This window comes from Lutra lutra, chromosome 18 (assembly GCF_902655055.1).
Source record: "Lutra lutra chromosome 18, mLutLut1.2, whole genome shotgun sequence".
NCBI lineage: Eukaryota > Metazoa > Chordata > Mammalia > Carnivora > Mustelidae > Lutra > Lutra lutra.
This window is the reverse complement of record NC_062295.1, coordinates 19,020,410-19,041,188: the sequence shown is the minus strand read 5'-3', so window position 1 is coordinate 19,041,188 and position 20,779 is coordinate 19,020,410. Positions and strand designations below refer to the sequence as shown.

The 20,779-nt window shown below is 44.5% G+C and overlaps 1 long non-coding RNA gene across 2 annotated transcripts in view; it reads left to right on the top strand.

The window, feature by feature from the left end:
- The first annotated feature begins 557 nt into the window (after window positions 1-557).
- LOC125090270 (uncharacterized) overlaps window positions 558-20,779 on the top strand; it is a 75,951-nt gene continuing 55,729 nt past the window's right edge. For both annotated transcript variants that reach the window (XR_007124262.1, XR_007124263.1), the window contains exons 1-2: window positions 558-781; window positions 9,466-9,555. This is a non-coding gene — a long non-coding RNA (uncharacterized LOC125090270). The remainder of the gene's footprint in view (window positions 782-9,465; window positions 9,556-20,779) is intronic.

Below are 20,779 nucleotides of genomic sequence, written 5' to 3'. Positions count from 1 at the left end.
GCCCAAATCAAGAGGCATATACTTAACTAAGGAGCCACCCAAGGTGTCCCTGAAGGTTTCTATCCTCCTGGCAGCCAGCCCGCATCCTTCTGTGTGGGTCCAAAAGGTACCTGGTTAACATAACAAAAGACGCCTTGATTGATCTCATCACTTAGGAAATTCCAAAGGTTTTACGAGCTCTGTGCCAGGAATGGGACAAGATCAAATATATATTCCTTATTATGAGTCATAATATCACAGGAACTCATTTGAGGGTGTGAAAATTACCAACAAGAAACCTCATTTAGAATGGAGTTGGGAGGCAGGGGGAGCTCTCACACTCTACCACTCCTTGCCAACTACAGACCCAAAAGGAAGAGATGAACCTTGCACAAGGGAAGGAAGAAAGGCTTGCCTTCTGCCTTGGCAACAGCCCAGCCAATGAGAGACTCTCACAATTCAACCAATGAGAAGCCACTATACTCAGAACTCCCAGTTTGCGCCAATGGATTCTTTGTTTATAAGAGCCCCGCTAACTCCTCCCCTTTCCTCTGGTTAAAAGAAACAACAACAAAAAAAGCTCTCTTTTGTTTTGAGGAGTTGTAGTAGTAACAACTAGGATAAGTTTGTTTTTGCTGGCGAAACACCTGGCAGGTTTATTTTTAAGGGTCATGTTACCTGGTGATCAGAGGTGGGATCCAGAGAAGACCCCAAACAGCTCCGAGGCTGGTGAGGAAGCTGGTGCGGGCGCCCACAGAGCCAGCAGAGCTCAGTGCTTTCTCGGGGACCCTGGAGCCTGAGGGTAGGTTTTCTCCTACATACGGAGGTCTGCTCTCTTTGTGTCTGAGCTCTACAGGCCTTTTTGGTTTATTTTCAGAGAGGGAGCGAGGTGGGGGAGGGGCAGCGGGAGAGGGAGAGAGGGAATCCCAAGCAGGCTCTAGGCCCGGCGTGAGCTGCACTCGGGGTTTAATCTCCCGATTCTGAGATCATGACCTGACCAGACATCAAGAGTTGGCGCTTACGGGCCACCTTGGGTGGCCCAGTTGGTTAAGCGTCTGACTTCAGCTCAGGTTGTAATGGGTCCTGGGGTCAAGTACGGCACGCGGCTCCCGGCTTAGCGTGGAACGTGCCCCTCCCTCTGCCTGCAGCTCTCCTTGTGCACGTGCTCTCGTGCTCTAACAAAATCTTAAAAAAAAAAAAAAAAAGAAAGAAAAAAGAAAAAACAAAACCCGGCACTTAAGCAATTGAGTCCCGCAGGTGCCCCTCTACAGCTTTTATTTAAGTCTTTGCCCTTCCTCAGTGTACTTGGTTGGCTTTTGGTCCTGTTCCTTTTTGGGACCGGATTGTGCCCTTTGGAATTGTGCTGGCCTTTGGTCTGATCCCTCTGGAACCGGACTGTTCCTGTTGAAACGGTGCTGTTTAGGAATTTTCCCTCTTTGCTCTAGAGAAAAAGCTCTAGGAAATGGGATCCTAGTCCTCGAAATGCTTGAAGATCACCTCCTACTGGGATGGCACTGGTGTTATATTTAAAAACTGTGGTCCCTCCTCGTGCACATTTCTGAGGAAACGACCGACTTAATCAAAAGTAGTTTAGTCCATCCATGGCCATTATGGGGAACTTCCGTTCTTATTTTACTCACCTAACTTATTTTACTCAAAATTAACTTAGAAAGCCAGGGCTCCTAAAACAAAACCAAACAAACTGAATGAGATACTTATTGTAAATTGTACCTTGAGGTTTCCAAATGTTTTCGGGATTGTAAGTTTGCCTTTTTGCGGGAGAGTATTTCTAAATTAACTGAGGCAAACAAATAATTGAAAGAAGTCAAAATGTCTCTTTTTTTCTCTTCCTCTCCTCCTGGGTTTCCTCCCACTTCGAGGCCTGCGCTCAGGCGGTGCCTCCTTGGCCATTTCCCTCTGTTCTTTGCCAGACTTCCCTTCCCTTGAAACCTCCCCCTGCTCCCTCTTCTCCTGAACCTGTTAAAACCTCCTCTTTAAAGTTAAGTCTTCTGAGAATCCATTTAAATATTAAAAGAGTGTTTACAAAGTTCCTCACCTTTTTTTTTTTTAAAGATTTTTTAATTTATTTGACAAACAGATCACAAGCAGGCAGAGAGGCAGGCAGAGAGAGAGAGGGAGGAAGCAGGCTCCCGGCTGAGTAGAGAGCCGGATGTGGGGCTTGATCCCAGGACCCTGAGATCATGACCTGAGCTGAAGACAGAGGCTTAACCCGCTGAGCCACCCAGGCACCCCTGTTTTTCCTTTAGATGTTGAATCCATCAGCGTAGTATTTAATTCTGTGTTTATTAGTGGGCTGAGGTGATTTTTTCTTTACTCTGTTTGGAACAGCCTGCTTCTGGAAGGAGTCAGACCAAAGAACCAGGGTGGAATGGGAAATTTTGGGCAGTTCAGATTTAGTTAATTTGGCAAACCTGCTTGCTCATACCCTAGATGAGTCCACTAAAAGACTGTGAAAATCCTCAAATTTTTCAACTCCAGCAGGTGAGGGCCCCTAAACAAAACCAAAACCCTTCTAGTTTCTCCTGTTACTGCAAAGAGCCAGGGCACTGGCATAAGATGTTACATATTTCAGCATCCCAGGCACCTTCTGCCCTCTGCTCAGTCTTTCCGGTGTCCTCAATTCCCAATGGTGGGCTCCAAGGAACTTCCCAGTCCTATTCCTTGACGTGGAGAGACCATTTAGAATGAATCTGCCTGTGTCTCTGCTTATGCTAGAGCTACCCTCTCAGTGCCCAACCCCACTGTCATAAAGCAGCTCCTGCCTCAGGATACTAAGACAGTTCAAATGCTGGGGGTCTCTGATAAACCTCAACAGGTTCCTGTCTCTGAACCTCTTCCCTTTTGTCTAGGTCCTTCGAGAGAGAGGCACCTTTTTCTCCTTAGTTCCTCAGGTCCTATTCATTTATTAGGCCAAGACTTCTTAGAAAAGTCTCTTGTCATAATTTCTTCCTCTCAAAAGAGGAAACTGATTTTGGAATTTAACAGTAGTAACCAAAATAGCCAACCAGGGGAATTAAATGGCCCTTTGACATCTTTTCTTGGTTCTATCTCTGATGTTGCCCTGTAGCTGAGTCTAGGGACCCTGATCATTGATTCCTGTTGGGTCAGCTACCATCTTCTTTATGGGCAGAATCTACTATGCAGCGCCCATCAGGATTCAGACAGATCCCTCCAAACCTCTTCCCAGAATTAATCAGTAGCCTATAAGGAAGTCCTTCAAGACAGTGAGCCAATATAGATTACAAAGCTCAAGGTCTCATTATCCCCTGCACTAGTAGTCCCTGTAAACACCCCATTTTACCTGTGAGAAAATCCAGTGGCTGAAGATGGAGGTTTGTCCTGGACCTATTAGCAATAAACATTTTATTCCTCGACACCCTGTTTTCCTAACCCCTGTATGTTGCTGACACCCAGTCCCACCGGAAGCAAATTTTTCATTGCAGATGATACGTGCAATGCATTTCTAGTATTCCTATTGATAAGGATAGCCAATATCTTTTTGCTTTCACTTGGTAGGAACAGAAATGCACCTGCACAGCAATGCCTGGGGGTTTCACAGAGTCTTTACTTCTCACAAGCATTTAAAAGCTGATTTGGTTGATAGAAAGTTTTCTGCAGGCTCTACTTTGTTAAAATATGCAGATGATTTGCTTCTCTGCTCCCCTTCTGAAACCTCTTCACAGGAAACATTATTCACCTATTGCCACTTTTGGCCTTAAAGGGACACAAAGTTTCCAAAGAAAAATTGCAGTTTGCTCAAACTCAGGTTCTATATTTAGGGCGTTTGATCTTGAAACAACCAGGACATTTCCACCCAGATGAAACCCTTCATGACTGCTTAACTCCTGACAGATTACCTTTGACTCCCTGTGGAAATTCACAGGGAACTCCTCGGACCAAAGCAGATTTTTCATGGTACACTGATGGTTCTTATTTAAAGGGTGAAAATGGTAAATATGCTGAATATGTTTTTGCATCTCTTTGAAGTCATTGAGATGGCAGCTTCATCTTTTAGCCCTTACTCTGGCATGTACTTTAGCCAAGAAGACCCTAAGCATTTCTACCAATAGCTGGTATGCTTTTGGGGTAGTTCATACTACCCCATACCCCATACAGCCATTTGAAATGGCTCCTAAGGGGGCACCTGGGTGGCTCAGTCAGTTAGACATCCAATTCTTTTTTTTTTTTTTTTTTAAGATTTTATTTATTTATTTTTCTGACAGAGATCACAAGTAGGCAGAGAGGGCAGGCGGGGACCGGGGCGGGGGTGGGGGCAGGCTCCCTGCTGAGCAGAGAGCCCGATGCGGGGCTGGATCCCAGGACCCTGAGATCGTGACCTGAGCCGAAGGCAGAGGCTTAACCCACTGAGCCACCCAGGTGCCCCAGACGTCCAATTCTTGATTCCATAACAGGAATCAATGATCAGGTCATAATCTCAGGGTCCTGAGATTGAGCCCTGTGTAGGGCTCCATGATGAGCATAGACCCTGCCTGGTTGAGATTCTCTCTTCCACTCTCTCTGCCCCTCCACCCCTGCTTGTGCTTTTGCTTGCTCTCTCTCTCTCTCTCTCTCTCTTTCTCTTTCTCTCATGAAGGAAGGAAGGAAGGAAAGAAGGAAGGAAGGCAGGCAGGCAGGCTGGCTCCTGTGTCCAAAATTTTTTAGATGCCGTACGTTTGCAGGTTCCTGGGTATTCCAGACTCCAGTCCCTGGAGGCCAGAGTAAACCACCTCCCTGATATTTCTGCCAAAAACATTTCTGCCAAGGAAACGTGTAGCCAAACCTCTGTCATGCTCCAAAGGGATGTTCTTTCAAATAATAATTTGGAAAAACTGACTAGAGATACCCAACTCTTGTCCCTAGAGAGGGAAGAACAGTATTGGCAATCTAATAATCATTGGCGCGATAAAAAGAGAGAACTCTGGTTTGGACCAAGTAACCATCCATTCCTATAAGAAATTCTAAAATTCCCATTATTCATCACTCTGTATGCATTAAACCATTGGTCTGCTGACAAAATGCTAGCATTTTGGAACCAGGGTTGGTGGGGAAATTTAATAAGGCTGCAAAAAGTGCCTGCCTTACTTTCCCCACCTGTCCCAAGTATAATCCGGGGAAACCTGTTTGTATAGATTTCATATAGCTTCCCTGTCTCATGGATATAAATATGTTTTAGTCATAGTTTGCATGTTTTCTTAGTGGACCAAAGCTTTCTCTTGTAGATAGGCCAATTCGTCTGTAGCCAAAATTCTGTTAGAAAAGATTATCCCTACCCGAGGAACTTCTCCTGAACTTCATAGGGGCCGGAGAACCCATTTTATTGGTCAGGTGTTTCAACACGTCTGTGCTATTTTGGCTGGTTTTACACCACTTCCATTGTGCACACCATCCTCTATCCTCAGGATTACTCAAACACACTGATGGCTCCGTGAGATTCAACTGGCAAAATGTGTAGAGACCCCTCCAGATATTTTGGGTGAAAGCACTGTAATTGGTCCTTCTAATCTCAGATCCACCCCATTTGGAACTCACAGACTCTCACCCTTTGAGATAGTCACAGGGCGACCAATGTACTTGGCCCCTCTCTCCTTTGACACATAGCTGATGAAAGGAGATACGTTTCAGTATCATAAAGGCCTGATTGCTTCTATTAAAATAGCCATGCTTTGGTGGAGCAGTTTTTTCACCGTGTGCTTCCAGGAGACAATGACCTTAGGCCTTCCATCTTGCTACCGAGAGATTTCATCTATTAGAAAAGATACCCCCCACCCCGAGATTTTAGCCTTGATGAAGAGCCCTTATCAGGAACTGCTTTGTGCCACCAAACTCGAGGGAACAAACGCTTGGAGACACATGAAATATCTAAAGAGAGCACCCACCCCTGACTGGACCCGCACACCATCTGGTGACCTGAAAGTTAAGATTTCCCAGAACTGAGGCAGGCGACGTCTGACAGCTTTTCCAAGATGTCAGATGAGACCTATGTATCTTTTCTCACTGGTGTTTCCTTTCTTCTGTGGAAAGATAATGCCCTTGTCTGCATTTCCCAAGCTCTGGTGAAAGGGAGAAACCTCCTTTTTTTTTTTTTTTTTTTTTTTTTTTGAATTACAGTCTTTAGGGAATAGCCTCATCTTGAAACCAGGACAAATTCTTCTTTCACATGTTTTTCCTGAAGGGTTAGAAGGTTCCAGAATCCGTGAAAGTCATCTGAACTATTCACCAACTTGGCATTCTCATCCACAGTCATGATTTTTGAATTTACAACTTTACAGACTATTATGAATAATACTTGGTATAGATAGTTCTTTTGGGGTAACAGTACTGTTTAAAGATGTCTTTGAAGTTGTACTGTTTCGCAGAAAGTTCATCAGCGATTGCTTCCTGTTTAAACTTGCACTGCATCTTCCCAGATGCACCCGGTGGATTCTTCCTCTCAGTGTGCTCCCGAGGCGGCCACTCTTTTCTCACGGCCGCTCTAGGCGGAGACCTCTGGGAGGCATACACGAGTCCAGATTTGCCTCCATAGGGAGAACCGTTCTTCCTAAGGTTGGAATAAGTCCCGTAAGTATTTTGGTTGCCTACTTTCAGACCAGAGTCCTGATTTAGAACCATCTTACAATTTGGAATGGTCATGTTACTTTTTCTGTTGTATAATTTTTTGAAGTTTTGTATTTTGTTGCCTTTCAAACTTAAAAAAAAAATGATGTGCCCAATAAAGTGATGCTGGCTCAACACCTCGGAATGATCTCCAAGGCTTACCGGTCTTGGATGACAGATGGGAAGGGCCTGAGAGTTTCTCCCTCCTAAGCTTCCTTGTTACTCAAACATGGCCTTATGTAGTTTCCAACTGCTGTTGCACGCTCCCTCCAAAGTAGGACGTGGGAACCAGGAAAGGTCCTCCTTGGTGCTGAGGGACAAAACCACTGAACGTGGAAAATGTGACTCTTGGTCAGTAGTGCTTTTCAGAGTTCTCCATCAAAGGGAGGGGAGGATGTGAAAATTAATAAAAGGAAACTCTGTTTAGGATGGAGGCAGGAGGCTGGCAGGGGGAGCTGTCATGGCCAGCACCAGTCAGCTGCAAAGCCAATGGAGGAGTCATGGCTTATAGGGGCTACTACCTTAGCCGCTTAGGCTTTCCTCCTCCCCTGGCAACAGCGCAGACAAAAAGAAGCGACTCCACTTCAAACTCCCAGTTTACGCCAATGGACTTGTAGTTCAGAACAGCCTCCCCTAAATCCCCCTTTCCCCTTTAAAAGAACACTTCTTTTCTTTGTTCTCCGGACTTGCCTGCGGTTTTGCCAGTGCTGGTCCTAAACTGCACTTCTCTGCTATTCCCAGATAAACCCATTTTTGCTGGTAAAAGAACTGGCCATTTTATTTTTAAGGTTAACAGGAGTTACTCAGACCATCTTCAAACAAATTTCTTTTTAAAGATTTTATTTATTTATTAGACAGTACAAGTAAGCAGAGCGGCAGGCAGAGGGAGAGAGAGAAGCAGGCTCTCTGCTGAGTGGGGAGCCCAATGCGGGGCTCGATCCCAGGAGCTTGGGATCATGACCTGAGCTGAAGGCAGCCGCTTAACCCACTGAGCCACCGAGGCGCCCCTCAAAAAAAAATTTTTTTTTAAAGATTTTTATTTATTTATTTATTTGAGAGAGAGAGAGAGAGAGAGAGAGAGAGAGAACAAGAGCATGACAGAGAGCAGAAGCAGGGGGAGGGGCAAAGGGAGAGGGAGAAGCAGACTCCTGGCTGGGCAGGGAGCCAGATCCCAGGATCATGACCTGAGCCAAAGGCAGATGCTTAACTTAGTGAGCTACCCAGGTGTCCCAATCCATCTTTAAACCTTTTTTTTTTTTTTAAGATTTTATTTATTTATTTGACAGACAGAGATCACAAGTAGGCAGAGAGGCAGGCAGAGAGAGAGAGGGAAGCAGGCTCCCCGCGGAGCAGAGAGCCCGATGCAGGGCTCGATCCCAGGACCCTGAGATCATGACCCGAGGCAAAGGCAGAGGCTTAATTCACTGAGCCACCCAGGCATCCCCCAGTCCATCTTCAAAGTGAAATATGATTCATAAGGACTTCTGTCATCCACCTAGCCTCATTAACTTAAGGATGAGAGAAAAAAAATTGATGTAAATGCAGTGTTGAAAATATTTTGGAGAATTTGATATTTATTGACACAACCCCACTCTAAGTTAGCCAACTGAGTAATAGGATTATTAATTTTTTCGTTTCCTGTGTATTTCTGGGGTTCAGGGTTTTTGTCTATGCAGGTACCATTTAAATGAAAACAAACATTTTTTTAAAAGATTATGTATTTATTTGTTTGTCAGAGAGAGGGAGCACACAAACGGGGGGAACAACAGGCAGAGGGAGAAGCAGGCTTCCTGCTGAGCAAGGAGCCCATTGTGGGATTTCATCCCTGGGCCCTGGGATCACGACCTGAACTGAAGGCAGATGCTTAACTGACTGAGCCACCCAGGTCTCCTTTAAATGAAAATTTGAAGACAATTTGATTTTCATGCCAAAGACCACTCCACAATTACAACTTTTATTCAGGCCAAGAAATTGCAGAAATCTCATTAAAATGAGATTTTGAGAAGAATTGAAATTTTTTTTTTGTTTTATTTTAGATCTATTCCCTCTACCACTCAAATAGACCTTGAATCTTAACGTGTTATAAAAAATGAGGCTGAGGCTTTTTTTTTTTTTAAAGATTGCTTTTAATTTTTCTTCATGTGTAAGAAATACATTTCCAACACAGAAAAAAAATGTAAATGCAAAAGTTTTGGTGTATGTATTTCTGTGCAGTTTTCTGGGAAGGAGGGGCCTAGCTTTTTCAGCTTTTTCAAGGAGTCTGTGGTGCTCATAACAGAAAGAACTGGAAGCATAGGGCCTGGTTGGGTGCTGCGACCTCTTTGCCACGTGGTTCTGATGACTCCCAGTCACTGGTTGGTTAGGCTCTGAGGTTGTCAGTACACCTCTGCACCTCAGCCAGCTACGCTTTTAATCCAGAAAACTCAGGAGGGTTCATCAGCCCCGTCCCTGGTCCTTAAATCAGTCAGTACAGCAGCGAAGTTCTGCATGAATCTCCCGAAGGTAAACAGATTTCTATTTAAATGTTATTGCACTCATTAGCATCAGCTGTTTTCATTATAAATATGCTGAGATGTTCTTTTCTAATCTGGTTTATAAATTATGCTTACTACTTTGAGATGTTGAAAAAAAATATATATATATATTTTTCTCAATCCTGTGAGGAGCCTTTGCTGCCTTTCTCAGTGGCCCCTCTGGCTGTGTGTCCTCGGAGCTCCTGCTCTTAGAAATTCTGGTTCCTTTTCCGCCCCAAGGATTTCTTCTTTGAGTCCTTTATCGGCATAGTCTTCCTCTTTCCACACTGTTGTGTGGCTGTCCCTCAAGATCTGGTACTCACACTTTCCTTTTTCCTTTCTGCATTTGTTCCTGCAGAGTAGCCTGCCTCCAGCTTCCACCGGCCGTCCTGGCATCTCCGGCTGAGACCTCCGCTCTGTGCCCTGCAGCCTGGCTTCCTGAGGCCTGGTAAGTCCTCGTAGCTGCTCTGTGCTTTATTTCAGTAGTGCCGTATTGACTTGATGGCTGCCTTCCCTGTATGGCAAGAGATACTGGTTTCCAGTCACATTAGTTATAGGAAGTTTCCTATTTAAAAATACACTTAAATGATGGGGTGCCTGGGTGGCTCAGTGGGTTAAGCCTCTGCCTTCGGCTTGGGTTGTGGTCCCAGGGTCCTGAGATCGAGCCCCACATCGGGCTCTCTGCTCAACAGGGAGCCTGCTTCCCCCTCTCCATCTGCCTGCCTTTCCGCCTACTTGAGATGACTCTCTCAGTCAAATAAATAAATAAAATCTTAAAAAAAAAATACACTTAAGTGAAAACCGAGAAATTGATGGACAGCAGGAGCTGACAGACTTTTTCTGTAAAGGGCCAGCTAGTGACTATCTTCAGTCTTGTGGGTCCCATGGTGAGGGTCACATGGTCCCTACTGCACACTACTTGATTCTGCTGTTATAGCTTGAAAGCAGCTACAGATGATAGTACACGAACGGGTGTGGTCGAATTAGGCCTGCAGTTAGTTGACCCTTGAGTGAAAGGAACTTATTGTTAAAATAAGAATTCAGGGAGGAAGTAGAGGAGAAATCGTAAAGCCAGGGTGTAAATGCCTTAGGATTGAGATACTTTGTTCAGTATGTGTTCTTGGTCATGACTCTATATATTGGGGATACTCCAAAAACACCCACCCTCTGTCGTGAAGGAACTTAGGCTATACAGAGGGACCGACAAAAGAACAGATGATTTTATTAGGCTAGAGGGATGCCCTGAGAAGTGCTACCGGGTCAGAGGTTGTGTGCATGTGGGAGAAGGAGAGGCTGTGTTGGTTCTGAACAAAGTGCCTCCTTCCCCACCTTCTCTAGATTATTCACCTGTATGTTACTATATGCTTCTTGCTAGCTTTTGCCCATTTTACAGATACGGAAACTGAGGTTCAGAGGGGTTAATGAATTGTCAGAGATCACAGAGCTGGTAAGGGCGGGGTTGGGATTTGAACCGGGATAGTCTGGCTCCAAGACTGATGTGCTTAGCCACAGTGCTCCCATGCGCCAGTAATCTTGAGTGAGGAACTGGTTCTTCCACTAGAGTGATTCAGTATGGCAGAAACCAGCCTAATCTTTGGCACGGTGTCAGCCTGTGCAAATGCCCTGGACATCCTTCCTGTCACAATACCCCTGCAAAGGTGGCTCAAAGAGTACATGGGAGAAGCTGGGCTCTTCACCTGCTCCAGAGGTAGCCTGAGGACTTGCTTACCAACCACAAGCTCTAGGTTTCTGTGAAAGTGGGAGGCCCCCAATCTGTTTGTCAGCTGATATTTGACGTGTTGAGGGACACTTGCCTGCTTATGGGACAAGACTACCACAATAATAATAATTGGTAATAACAATAATGCTGCACTGCTGTATGACTCACTAGGTGTTAGACACTCTCCTAAGCATTTTGCATGTATAATTAATTAATCCTCATACCAACCCTTTGAAGAGGTATATGAGTTCCCTGTGGCTGCTGTAACAAGTGGCCACAGACTGAGACTGGTTGGCTTCAAATAACAGACATTTATTTTCTCTTAGTTCTGGAGGCTAGAAGTCTAAAATCAAGCAGTTGGCTAGGTCGTGCTCCCTCTAAAACCTCTCAGGGAGAATCCTTCCTCACCTCTCTCCGCGTCTGGTGACTGTCCTTGCTCCCCACCTTGGAGCCGCATCACTCCCGTTTCCGCCCCTGCCATCACGTGGCATTTTTCCATGTGTTTTCTGTGGCTCCAAATCTCTCTCCTCACAGGGACACTGCTTACCCCAATGAGATGCTACCCTAATCCAGGAGGCTTAATTTGATTCTATCTGCCAAGATCCTATTTCCAAATAAAGTCACATTCACAGGTATTGGGGGTCAGGACTCTCAATTTTTTGGGGGGCACAATTCGACCCATAACAGGGAGGTACTATTTTTTTTTCTAAAGATTTTATTTATTTGAGAGAATGTGAGAGGGAGCATGGGAGGGAGGAGGGTCAGAGGGAGAAGCAGACTCCCCAGTGAGCAGGGAGCCCGATGACATGGGGCTCGATCCCAGGACCTTGGGACCATTACCTGAGCAGAAGGCAGATGCCTCACCGTCGGAGCCACTCAGGCGCCCAGGTGGGTACTATTATTATTTACATTTCACAAATGAGGATCCATGGCCCTGAGAAGTTAAGAATCTGCCCAAGCCAGACAGCTTTGTTAGCAGAGCCTGGATTTGAACTCGGGTATTCTGAGAGTCTCTGCCCTCACTGCATTAACAAGGGCTTTGCCTGCAGAGCTGCCTGGCCACGCACTTCGGTCGTGCCGCACCCTCCCATAGCATCTGGTGACAACGAACACGCACTGAACTAGCTGAACAGGAATGTCTCAAGCCCCGTGGCTGTGTCGGGGCGGCTCCCAGGAGCCTGAGGAGAGGTGAGCAGCTTGGCTGTGCACGGGGGTTCTCATTTATCTCAACGGGAATCGGGTTCCCGGAGCGGCTGGGTGGGCACATGACCAACTCCTGCTGCCACCCGGGTAATTGGTTTTCTGTGTTCATTTCAATAATGAACAATATTAAAGGAGGCTGGAGATTCAAGGGAGATACTAGCATTGTGGAAGGAACAAAGAGGCTTTAATGTGTTGAGTTGGGTTCTGGGGAAGATGAGGGACGCGATAATTGAGTATTAAAACAGATGAGATTATGCAGTGGCCCTGGCACCATCCATCACCGCCCTCGTCCTGGGCGAGCGGCAGAACAGAGTCTGCCGAGATCCCGGCATTATCTCTGCAGTTTATTTACATCTCAAATCAGGTTGCACTGACAGCAGCTAAAGAAATTCCAGGGAAGAGATGTAACTACATGATCTATTTCCTACAGAAAGTGCAAACACAATACAGACTCTCTGGTTAAATATATCATCCCAGAAATGATGCGACCGCTGAATGCTTGTCTGTACTTTACATTTCTTGTCGTCGCGAGACCATTACATACCCTCTGAGACTCTCCTGTACTCTGCCTTTCTGTCTGCTCCTGCACAGTCTCCTTGCACCCTTCCCCACCCCTCGAAATGTTGGTGTTCCCAGGGTCTGACTTCCACATTATTTCCTTCTCTCCATATTTGCCGGGACAACCTCATTTTCTTCATGGCTTTTACTACTGGCTGGATGTGTATGGAGGACTTCCAGACTGGACCTTCGGAGATGCCCAGCAGTTGTTTTTCCCGTCATCAGTTATTTAAAATCTTTTTTGGACAGGTACTATATTTTCATAGTTAAAATCCAGACAGTGTGAAGAAGCTGTCAAAATTCTCCCTCCCTTCTTTGTTTTGTATGTGCCTAGTTCCTGTCTTCACAGGAAAGCAATGGGGTTTCTTAGTACTCCTTCTAGAGGTTCTTTACATATATATAAGAAAATACAAATATAAATGCTAGTTTTTCCTCCTTTTCTCCTCAGATGTATCCTATTACACATGTATTCTGCATTTTGCTTTTTCCATTTTTGATCTTTCCATGACAGTATTTAGAGAAGTTCATTCTTTTTTCTTACCTTTTTAAAATTTACAATTATACGGTATCCACTTCTCTGGCTGTCCCATAATTTATTTAACCAGTCTTCTACCGGTTGACGTTTGAGTTGTTTCTAGTCACTGGCTGTGATGGTTAATTTTATGTGTCAGTTTGGCTGGGCCACAAGGTGTCAAACATTTGGTTAAACATTATTTCTGGGTGTGTCTGTGAGGGATTTACTGGATGAGATTAATACTTGATTTGGTAGACTAAGTAACCACATTGTTCTCCCCAGTGTGGTGGGCCTCATCCAATCAGTTGAAGGCCTGAGGAGAATAAAAGGGTGGATAAGAAAGAATTCTCTCTCTGCCTGTCTTTGAGACATTGGTCTTCTCTTGCATTTGAACTCAGACTCCCACTGCAACTATACCATTGGCTCTCTTGGGTCTGGATTTCTCAGCCTTTATAATTGCATAAGCCAATTCCTTATAATTTCTCTCAATAGATTGTTTTAGATAGATAAATATGGGAAGATACAGACATATATAGACATAAATCCCAAAGGTGATCTGGATATATTATCATGGTTTTCTCAACGTATGCCTTTCTAGCACCTCTTGACAGGTGAGGAGGAATCCAGAGAGAAAGAGAGAGAGAGAGAGGCAGTCATTGTCAGTGAGGGGTGGAGGGGGTGGTAAAGACTTTCCACCCAGGCAGGACAGCAGCACTGCCTTGGAGAAGGGAACATTCTTTCCAGGAGAAGGAAGAGAGAGGTTTAGGGAAGGAAGAATCCTTGGCTGGGCCTTCTGATGTTAAGAACCATCATGATCTTGATTATTTCTTTTGGATTCTGGGAGGAGGAGCCTGTGTGTCTTGTTATTATAGAGCACAAGTCCTGACACACTGTTAACAGACTGAATTGTGTCTCCTTAAAACTCACGTGTTGAAGGCCTGACCCCCAATGTGACTGTAGGTAGCGGCTTTAGGGAGGTAGCTAGGGTTACATGACATCATAAGGATGGATCCCTGATCTAGTAGGACTGATATCCTTGTAAGAAGAGGAAAAGACACCAGAGTGCTCTTTCTGCCTCCATGTACACAGAGGAAAAACATGGGAAGACACAGACTGAGGGCAGCAGCCTACAAGCCAGGAAGAGAGCCCTCACCAAAAACCACCCTTGGCACCTTGATCTTGGACTTCCAGCCTCCAGAACCGTTAGAAAATAAATGCTTATTATTCAGTCCACCCAGTCTATGGTATTTTGTTATGAAGCCCGAGCAGACTAATATACCGTGTTATTTTTAGTTAACTTTAATTAGATAAGGAAGAGATACTTTATTCTCCTTGTTAGAAAAAAAAATTAAAGACTGTTTAATCAACACCTCCTGCCTTGGCTCTTTGAACCAGTAGTTGGCAAACTACAGCCTGCAGTCCCGGTCTGGCTCTCTCTCTGTTTTTGAAATAAAGTTTTATTGGAACACAGCTTATTGATTTGTATATTATCTGTGGCTGTGTTGGCCATATGTGATTAGGCACAACAGAGACCGTAAGGCCTGAAAAACCTAAAACATTGACTGTCTGGCTCTTTGTAGAAGATGATCACTGACTACCGCTCTAGACCATGTCCACAAGTAAGCACTGGTAACAGGTGTGAATTATTTCAACTTAGCACGGTGTTACCTGGGGTGTGTGTGTTACAGTAATAGTGTCCTATCCTTCTGGGAGTCTTGGATTTGTCCCTGTGGGTAGAAAGATCTACTTCACAGTTTTAACTGCTTGCCTGATATTCTTAAGTATGAACATACTTGTTTATTCTATGATTTTATTAATGGACATTTTTGTTGTTTCTTTTTTCTTTTCTTTTTTTTTTTTTTTTTTGCACAAAAACTGTATTACAACAAATATCCTTAGGCACGTGTGTAAGTGATTGTAATTGATGTCGAGACTGGAATTGGTGGGCCATGAGGCAGATACATTTTAAAATTTGGTCCTACTTTTTCTTCTTTTTTTTAAAGATTTATTTATTTGAGAGACGGGATGGGGTAGGGGCAGAGGGAGAGAATCTCTCAAGTGAACTCTCTCCTGAGCATGGAGCCCAATGCGGGGCTTGATCTCAAGACCCTGAGATCATGACTGGAGCTGAAATTATGAGTTGGATGCTTAACCCACTGAGCCACCCAGGCGCCCCACCCCTGGTCTTACTTTTTCAGAGATGATGTATTTATGTGATTTGGAAAAAAAAAAAAAATCTACAAGGTCTGCATTGCAGAATCTCACCTCCAGCTCTTTTCTAATCTATTCTGCACCCCCATCAGCGCTTACAGGTATTAGTTTCTTGTATGTCCTTCTAGGGTTTCTTTATCAGTAAAGCAAAGAAGAATAGATATTCCTATTTTGTCTTCTCTCTTACACAAAAGGTAGCATCCTATCTTTTTTTATCTCACGATTTTTTCACTTGAAAGTATTTTCTGGAGATCTTCCCCTAACTGTAAATCTTCTGTAAGTTTATGGGGCGTATGCCCGTGCCTTTTGGCGGAGTATTTAGTATGTGTCATACTTCTTTATGTGGTTGTACCATATTTAACTAGTCCCTTATAGAGGAGCACTTTTCCCCCTTTTGCTGCTATACAAACAAGATACACACATTTTAAATTTCAATAGCTAGGGCCACGTTACCCCTCAGAGGGGCTGTGTGGTTGGCACGCATTTTTTTTTTTTATTAAAATTTTTAATTTTTTTTATAAACATGTAATGTATTTTTATCCCCAGGGGTACAGGTCGTCTGTGAATTGCCAGGTTTACACACTTCACAGCACTCACCATAGCACATACCCTCCCCAATGTCCATAACCCCACCCCCCTCTCCCGACCCCCACCCCCCCAGTGACCCTCAGTTTGTTTCGTGAGATTAAGAGTCACTTATGGTTTGTGGTTGGCACGCATTTTTAAGGAGCAAGAATAGCAGATAGTTGCTTGCTCTGTTTGCTCCAGCAAGTTCAAACTCTGTCAGCTCCCAGACCCCGACATGTTTTGTCATATGTCCTTGCTACTCTCTTTACTGTGACCTCCCTTTCTACACTTTGTCTAGCTGACTCTTAAGATCTTGCTCGGAGTTTTGCCTTGAAAATCTGGGAGGCTGTCCCCAGCCCCTATAGGTAGTAGGGTTGATTTATTCCCTCTCTGACCACAGATGCTTGCCCACGTTCTATTTTTGCACCTCTCACATTGTTAATTTTATTTCTTTACCAGTCGTGTCTCCCTTCTTTTGTTGTGGACTACTTGAAGTGAGAGACCATATTTTTAGTCCTTTTTGTACTCCCTAACGCCCAAGACAATGCCTGTTGTGGAATGGCTGTTCAGTAAATGTTGGCTGGATGAGTAACTTAACAAATGATCACTAAAAGCAGAGATGAACCCACCAAATTGAATTTGGACAATGAATCCATGGGTGTGTTTATCCACCAGTCTGCCAGTCGTGCAGATCAGCTTATATGCATGTACTGATGGAATTTCCATGTAATTTGCATGCTGGAGGGGGAGGCTGCCAATTCGCAGAGGATTCTTCTAGGCATTTGTCATTCATTAGAGAACATAAGCTTGCATTGGTGTTTATGCAGCACAATGTCAGCCAATTAGAGGAGATTGTAGCTTTGGAAACAAACATCTGCTTGATGCTGGGTAAATAATATTTAGAGTCTGGTGTTTTGTGACTGTCTATATGATTAATTTGATTCCCATATAACTTAGTATTAGACCATGTGGGACTCACAGAGATCATGCCCATAACCCAAGTTATGGCCGCAAAAACTGTACCTGGCATTTCCTACCATGGCTGCAGGTACCAAGAGAGGCTTTCTGGTTGAGGTGACAGCAGGAGCTAGAAGTAAGCGTCTCTTCAGTGGTAGCCACCTAAATAAAGAATAATAGAGATCGTCACCTGTCTCCAAGTTCTATCCTGGATAACCCTTCTGTAGACAACTCATGGAGTACTGGGAAAACGAGACAGTCTTCTGTCGGCCTTTGATAATGGTTCTCCTTTTTCCAGGGAGAAGGAGGTTTAAAAAATGTGGTAAGGAAAGTACCATTGATCAAGTTCCTTTTCTGTGGCAGGTTCTTTTCCAGGTGCTTTTCTCACCTTTTTCCTGTTTGTAGCTCACAGCACTCTGGGGTCAGAAATTTCAGTTACTATTTTATAAATAAGCAGATTGGGTCAGAGGGACTTGTCCTGGCCTTTCAGCTAGTAGGCAGCTGTGTTGGGAGTGAAAGCTGATCTGCCATGCCTCCCAGGAACAGCCCCCCCACAACCCCCCACCAGCCTTCTGAGAGGATGTGGCCAATGGCATTTGGCAGAGCCACTGGCTGTGGCATAGCTTTGATTCTCTGCAGATAGTGCTGGGTGGATTGGCTGTGAAATACGTCTCCCTTGCTTCCAAATAAAATAATTAACTGCTTTGGTATCTTTGTTCATGGCGTTCTTAAGAACATCACCCCAGTGCTTTGTGTGGTGAGATGAGGGACCTGTGGAATAGCCTGCTGCTGGTGGACACGCGCATGTTGTAAATGATGGCCAAGTGGCAAAGAGGGCAGGATCTTCACTAAGCTAAAAACGCTGCCTTCCGTTTTGCATAACTATCATCAGAGTTTAAAAAAAAAAAGGCCACTGGGTTTCAATGGAATCATCTATGGAACTTAAAAAAAATATATGCATGTCTGGTCACCACCCACAGATATTCTGATTCCATGGTTATTTTAAACAAGCTTTCCATGCTATTCTGGTGCCCAGCCAGATTTTGGAATCTACAACTTCGTCCATGGATCATTTGAGTCATGAGAACTTGAATAAGGATTGCTTTCTTTGGGTACATCTTTTCTTGATCATATCAAATCAGTCTTTCCCTCTCTCTTTTTCCCTCTCTTTTCCTCCGTCCTTCCCTCCCTCCCTTCCCCTTTCTTCCTTTCTTTCTCTCTCATATATTTTTCGCTAGCAGTTAGAAATTCTTAAAAGCTTTTTGCCACAAAACCATCTGCTGGAGAAATCTCCCACTAGGTTTCAAATGCCAGACTGTTCGCAGTAGCAATTTTCCTTATTATTTTGGGGAAAAGAATGAATTACATTTCTTCCCTATGAAAGAAAATACTTTAAAAATAAAAATGTTCATTATGAACCCGCAGCAGTTGCTTCTATTTTTGAAAGACATAGTTTTATTAGACATGTGTTCTGTGAGTTTACTTCAGTTTTCCCTCCTGGGCTTGATTTTGGCCTCAAGGTTTGGATGTATGGACGAGGACAGTGCGGGGATGCTGTGTCAGGCAGTGGCAACTCCAAAGGGAGACCAGTTTGGTGCAAAGGATTGCAGGATGTCTGTTGACTTCCTGATGCCCACACACTTTATGCAGGCAGGTCCTACAATGCTACAAGCCTAGCTTGAAGGTTTATATGGGTGGTCACATTGCATAATCCCCTCCCAGTTCAAAACCTTTCCTCGTTTCCATGAAAACTATTTTATGGCAAGTAACAGGAGTGTTCTTAAGGGACTTGGAGAGCATAAGCCTGAAAATGCTTCCTTTGCCTTCATTGGGAGATGGTTTTCCTTAAGAGTGTCATTGGATGATCTGCTAAGCCTTTGGAAGTTTGTTTGCCATGGCAGATGGCTAGCTATCCACCAAGAGCTCACGATCCCCTTTTGACAGCACGGAGTTGCTTGTGGGACCAGGGACCACAAGACACAGCTTCCCTTGCATCAACCTTTGGCCATCGTTTAGCCTTTAACCAAGGGAACATGAGCAGAAGTGACATGTGTCACTTCTGGGTCAAGGTCTTTGAAGAAGTGGGTGCTCGAGTGTAGGTAATCCCAAAGCCCTGGGGGAAATGGAATTATAAGACAGAAAGAGCCTGGGCTCCTGGGTCGCTGCACGGAAGAAGGTTGCCCGCTGAGCAGAAACACTCACTGGACTTGGATGTGAGTGAGAAGTCAGGACGCACTATGCCAAATCACTGGAATTTGGAGATTTGCTTACTGCACCTGCATGGATTACCTTCATTAACTGTGCACTTGGCTTGTCAGTCAGCCACTGAGTAATCTTTATCGGACTTAAGGCGCTTTGACCTCCTGAGACAGGGACGCCGATAAAAGCAGTGGGACTCCGAATGTCTAGCATGGAGCATACAGGATAGGTAAGGAACCTCTGTCCTGTAACAGCTCTTCTGAGCGAAAACAGTGGTATTTGTTAGCAGATAATGGGATGAGTAGGGAAGGATATTGAAGATAAGAGAGGGTTGTAAAAGCAACACCCGTTGGGACAGGCCGACAAATGATTTCTGCTCCTTCACAAGGGGGAATATGTCCCACCCCAGTCATGTTTAAGCCTCCGACGACAGGCTCTGTGTCCTCTACCACACTAACCCTGCAGGGACAGTTTTGGCAGTAACCAGGGAAGAGGATCACTTCGCAAATAACACGTTTCAGTATCAATAACAATAAGTATCCTTGAAAATCTCCACAAGCCAGGCAGTAGGCTAGGTAGAGCGAGGACAAAAAAACCTGCCAAATTATGTGTCTTCAGAGTGCTTATGAGGCAGTCAGGGTGACAGAATATAATAATAAGAAATATTAAGGGACAGAGGCCAAATACAGCATGAATGGGGAAAAGGGATCTCCCACAGGTCTTCAGGGGAGAGCAGCCCCACTTGGGCTGTGGCATAGCATCAGGCAGAGTCCCGGTTAGGACTCTCATTTTGGCAGCTACATCTGGATGAAGTGCAAATAGGAAGAAACAAAGTCTCCGCAGGACAATTTGTTTTAAAAATTCCAAAGTAATTTTTAGCATCTGGGGAAGCCTATAAAAGTGAGTCCTTTAGGTGGAAGTCATTTGACGTGTGAGTGGTGAGCACAGTAAAAACTGCAGACCAATGTTCTAAAATTCTTCCAGCATCACAGTGATTGTGCAGTTCTGATTAGAGTCAATACCATGCTTTAAAAAAAATAAAATTTTTTTTTGCAAACAAATATTTAAAAAATTAACAGTCAGAATGGACACTGGCCTTGGAGGGGACCTGGCAGCTCCCAGCTATACTTGGTGTTAACCCTTCACCTGCTGGAGCATGCGGAAGGTTCTTTGAGGCCAGGGTGTTGGGAGAGTGGCTTTTCCCAACCAATCAGAAGTATTTTAGCAACCCACAATGCTGCACTTGTGTATACTGGCCAAACAGTGACCTAGTACAGAATCATAAGACAAACGCATTACAGAGAAAATGGAACCTTACTATGATTCCACCTCTCAAGGAGGACTGTGGCTGACAGTTCAGGATATATCCTGCCAGACTTTGAATTTTCTCTGCAAACATAAACAAGACCTTACTATGCATTCTGTACCACAAATTTTCCATTTCTCCTTTCTCAAAGCAGAGTGCATTGTGAACTTTATGTGATGTGGGCACACAAAGAATTACCTTATGCTCTTGTGTTTCCTTTTATCTCCTAATTAGAAGTTGTGCACCTAAATCAATACCATTACTGGCGCGTTTTTATGCACTACCAAGCTGCATCCTTCCACTCACACAGCATTTTAAGCATACACTGTTCTTTGGTGTCGCTGAAAACTGTGTCATAAAGAGCCCTTTCCTGCAGCTACTCTTCCTCCCATGACCTTCCCTGGTTGCTTTTTCCAGTCTCTAGCTCCATGTCCTGT